Genomic DNA, 5,406 nt, shown 5'->3' on the forward strand with positions numbered 1-5,406 from the left:
GTCGGATTATTGTCATTATCACCATATGATTTTTTTTTTATCATATTAAAAATTATACAGATATTACTGCGAACGATACAACATATCACACCCCTAGTAACAAGTCATGATTTTAATATTGTATTGTATGTGTATGTTGTCTAACTGTTTGGTGGCCTCTCATTTTTTGCTTCCAAAACATGTAGTACTTAGTTCAACACCTTTCTAAATACTTACCAAATTAATTCCCTAAAACATACTTTCTGTTCTTATTAATTTTTCACAAAAATACCATGAACTTTATAATTGAAATGATGTGAAGAAGTGAGTGATATTTGACTTACTAATGGACTTACTGTATTGGAGTCCTTAAAATTGACCTATTTCTTGGACTGATTTTTTTTTTTTAACCTCTTAATATTGGATTAACCTCTAAAACCTACATGGACAAATAATATTTTTGCTAATTCTGAGCTTATTCTTACAACGTTTATCAAGTGTTATACATTATATCACTCAAGGGAACCTGCCCTTTCTTTCTGGTGCAGTGTAAAGTCACCATCATGCATTACCTTTGTGTGAGCACATCATATTTGACAAAAAAGGAAATATCAAAGTGTTATATGTCATTCGAAAATAGAAAACCTAATCTGTTGATATATGAAAGACTGCAGTTGTTTATTTTTTGTGCAGTGAGTGCATACAGTGACTTGAGTGAAGCCATACATTATTATTGGACCTATAATAAGCCTATTCTTGGATTACATTCCCACTGCGTTTTATATTTCTAATAAATGCTACAACCTTTTGTCCATATATATGTTTGTAACTGTCATTTTTCTCTTTTTTTATAGTGAGCTTGGTCTGGGTTAGGAACTGTGGCTGTTGTGGGCCTTTAAAGCCTGTTGAGACATTGTTTGGGCTATACAAATAAACATGAGTTGGCCGGATTAGTCAAGGACATTATGTTCCCTTGAAAAATAGAATAATAGAATAATAGAAAGTGAAGTGAAAAAAAAGAGGAAAAGCACAAAAGAGCTGCTGATTAAACATGTCATGGCCAGCTCAAAACCATGACAAATAGCAGGAGGTGACACAAGAAGTTAAAGCAAAGAAACCATTCATTTATTTGAAATAACTAAAAATGTCAAAATGCTATGAGGGGTGGCAGCCAGTAAGTCGGTAGTGTTGGCGTGTATGCATGAATAATAAAATAGTGAGTGGAGTGTTGTATGGAAAATGGAAAAACAAAGACAAGGATGGGGAGTGTGGAGCGTAGGGAGCAGAGTTTCCCCTTTCTCTCTCGCCCAAAACAACAAATGGGGTGCACTCTGATAGTACTGGAAACACTGGGGCCAGGTGTTCCCAATTAACAACAACCTGACCACACCTACTGGGCATCTGCAACACAAAACACAAAGACAAGCAGTCAGCCCAACAGCCAAAAGAGGCTTCACACAAAGGAGACCAAAGGAAGCAAAGGTGACATAATAAATATTGAAAACAATACAAATAGGATGATTTGGATACAGTATTTAACAAGTGGTTATGTCTTTAGTGTACATAAACATGTACACATACAATAATGTTGGAAAAAATGAAAGACAATGGCACAAACTACAACCAATGTCACTCTGCTTATTGGCTCAAATAATATCTGGCTTCCTGTTGTTCAACAGGTTGTTCAGTAAACTAATCAATTTATATATACATTTATATCCCTAACCATTGCTGACATTTCACTAAATATGTTTAGTTGGTGGACTGAAATACATTCCATATTTCCAGTTATACAAAGATGATTGGCAAAAAGGTCAAGCTGTGATGTCAAAATGAAAATTTGATACCTAAAAATGTATAGGACTAATATAAAATTGTATATATAGATACTTAATGAGCTAACATGCATTGACTCATAAGCGAGCCCTCCACAGATACATTGTCAGCTTTGCTCTTCTGAAAGGCCAGTCCAATCACACGATTTTCAATGGTTTTATTTCATGTCAGTAACCGTGGCAAATGCATACTCCCTATTCTCAATGTAGGTGTGGAGATTGTATGAATTACCTTTTGATGTTTCAGCTCCTCTGATCCAAAAGTAATTACTCCGTAAACCCTCTAATAATTAGAACAAATTAAAGTAGAGTAAAGAATGAAAGTGGGAAAATTACATTTGGAACACACTAATTGGTCCTCTCATAGAGCTGTTTTAAAAAAAAATAAGATTGGAGACTGAAAGTAAAATGTAATACCACTATGTCTCTGCTCCTTATTTTCTCAACCAAGAGAAGCAACCTTTGTGATCAAAGCCGGGCAAGAAAAAGCAAAAGCATGATCAATATCTGAGGGTAGTCACCTGATCAATTTCTCTCTGCTCTACCGCTTAAGTATGTTATTTTCCAAGAGAGAGCTCATGACCTGATAGATTGGACAGACAGACCATCCCTATGATGGCCACCTGCTCTCACAAAACTCAGACTTTTTACGCTTTTTTTTCAAGAGTTGCAGCAAAGTGCAAGCAACACTCAACAACTCTTCAGAAACTATACCTCTAAAAAGGTATGTTATAAGAACACTGTGGGCAATATTTGTCATTTTTAACATACATAATTAGAGATGTTGGGGGGGAAACTTAACACAGGACAATCAAATTTTATACACATGTATTACTATCTCAAACTAAACTACTAAACAACTAAACACTATTATCAAAGACATAAAAAGCAAGTTTATAGCTGTCATGTAAATTTGGATAAAGAAGAAATTGTTGGGCTAAATAAATATTGACCAAAATGACCCGATACTCTTGCAGCCATCATTCTCTGTGAGGCCAAATCAGATATATTGTAACAGACTTAGAAAAAAAGTAATTTGGCAAATTCACTCAATATCTTACAGAACCACGGTCTTTTAAGTGATGCTCATGGAGCATTGATCAGTACAGGAATTAAGCAATATGCTACTATCCAATAGAACAAACTGAGCACACAATGTTTTTTTTTTTTTTATTCATCAAATTGGAAACAATCTATGTAACTGGAAGTGGGAGGTATGCAAACTAGTTCACCGATGGCAGGGCCATGCTGGTTCTATAATGAGTCAACAGTCCCAATAATTACATAAATCATGTGCCATGTTATTTTAATTCTTAGTCATTTTGGCTTTTAGCAACCAAAGTTGTAATTATCATCATGTAATTCTTTTGGCATGATATGGGTACCAGTTCCTGATTAAATACATTTTTTTTCTGTTTTGCATAATGCTGGTAACACATTTCCACTTCCTCTGTTCATTTACTGTCAAAACAAGTCATCTGTGTTAACCCCTTTATCAGCTCCCCACTCAGCACTGCTGCAGATAAATCCCTCTCTTACACTTTCACCATGCTGCTTATCACTTACTGCGCCATGATGTGGTCACAGTGGAAAAAAAAAAAATATATATATATATATATCTTGTCAAGTTTAGGTCATTGCACCAGATAGCCTGCATTTGAAATATGTGTCCTAGATTTACTTTATTCATTTATTGTATCAAAAATATATTAATAAGTTTAAATAAGTCTAAGTGACTAACCAACCCAGTGGGTAAAGGTTACTTATGTTTATTGATTAGACAATCAACTACTTACATATTATTATTATTATTATTATTATTATTACTTATTTCCCTTGTTTCTTCCGGTGTACATGCACACATACCTATAGCTGAGTGGATGTGTTGGGGATAATATGTAAAATTGTATTGTTTTGGATTGTACAAGCACATGGACTTATGTTTATGTGTGGGCATTCTGTTGTGCATGTGTACATGCATGCATATCTGTGTGTGTGTGCATGTAGAAAGGGTTACTTTTAGGGGTGTGTTTTTTTTCTTTCCCCTCACAGACACTGTAAATACATAGATACACAGTATGTGTATGAGTAGATTACTGTGGTGCATGCATGTCTGCACACGTGTATGTGTTTAGATAAGTCTGTGTGTGTGTGGATAAATCTGTAGCTACTGGGAAACACACATATCTGTTTATTATTATATATCTTTTTATTGAATTTAAGCCCAATGGGCAAGCTGGACGGTTTGGAGATTTGGTCGGGGAACGGGTAACAATCAGCAGTTGTCACGTCAAATCAGTTTTTATTTATATAGCTCAATATGACAAATCAAATTTGCCTCAGGGGGCTTTAAAGTTTTGGTTACATTGTTGTTTTGACAGCATGATGTAATATAATCCTTCAACATGCTTATATAGTATATTTAAGTGAACTGTTATGCATAAATCTGTCAAAAATATAGGGATTACTCAAACAGAACAGATTTGCTGCAGTTCATTGTCATATGTGATAACTGAATATTTTGGGAGTTTGAACTGTTGGTCAAACAGCAATTTGAAGGTGTTAGGCTATGGAAAATGATAACGGGCAAATATCACTATTTTCTGACTTGTATAAACATAACAACTAATCGATTAATCCAGAATAGAACTGGCAGATTACTTGTCATGAAAATAATCACTAGTTGCAGCTCTAGTCTCATGATTCATTTCTTACTGTCTACTCTAAGTAGCACTTGCACACTGTCACAAAAACAGATTCCACTCACAAATAAATTATCTTCTTACACAATCAAATCAGTGACATGAGTCATGCCCATGCTAACTGTCTGATCTTCTCTTTACTACAGGCCAACCACTGTGAAAAGCAACACCTCCTGTCCAAAGCATTGACGTAAAGAAAGACCAATGAAACAGAGTGCATTTGCAAATCAAATGTACATATCCTGCAAAAGTCACAGAGTTATCTTTGAAGAGTGGGATATTGTTAGCTTTGTAAACCGTGATGGATTCCAGTAATCCCCTTCCTTCAAACCACCTGTCACTTCATCTTCTACATTCAGTGTATGCATGTGAGCATTTGTGTGACTCGAGTGTGGCACAAATAAAAACGAATGGCTTATGAGCGGCTTCCTGTGTATAATTGCACAAGCATCATTATTGTAAACACACACACACAATCAACTATTTCAGCATGCAACATACAAACAAGGAAAATAAAGCTTTTACCTGCGCGTCATTTTCTATCCATATACCTTTATAATGAAGACCAATTAAGGTATACAGGCTGGTAACCGGCTCGGCAGAGGCAGGATGAATACATTCTGACATGCCTCATAGCACCAGGATAATTAGGTGAGCTGGATGCAAGAGAAGGGGTGTGCACGTGTTCGACTGCAAGGAAGGAATTGGCACCGACCTTTTGGAGGTAGGTATGAGATTGGCAAGAGTCACCAGAGAGAATGTTTCCCACAGGGCAAAATAGCTACGGGCATCTAGAGCCACTAGCAAGATGCTTTTGAAAAAGAATGCTAATACTACAGAAACAAGTCCTGTTGGCTTGCTGGCAGAGTCTCTTAAAGTAAGTGGGATTG

General features: G+C 35.8%; 1 long non-coding RNA gene across 1 annotated transcript; it reads left to right on the forward strand.

Moving 5' to 3' along the window:
* Window positions 1-1,219: 1,219 nt before the first annotated feature.
* On the forward strand, window positions 1,220-4,934 carry LOC121888469. The gene is made up of 2 exons (XR_006093245.1): window positions 1,220-1,461; window positions 4,663-4,934. It is a non-coding gene; the product is annotated as an uncharacterized LOC121888469 (long non-coding RNA).
* Window positions 4,935-5,406: the final 472 nt, after the last annotated feature.

Source organism: Thunnus maccoyii, chromosome 21 (assembly GCF_910596095.1).
Source record: "Thunnus maccoyii chromosome 21, fThuMac1.1, whole genome shotgun sequence".
NCBI lineage: Eukaryota > Metazoa > Chordata > Actinopteri > Scombriformes > Scombridae > Thunnus > Thunnus maccoyii.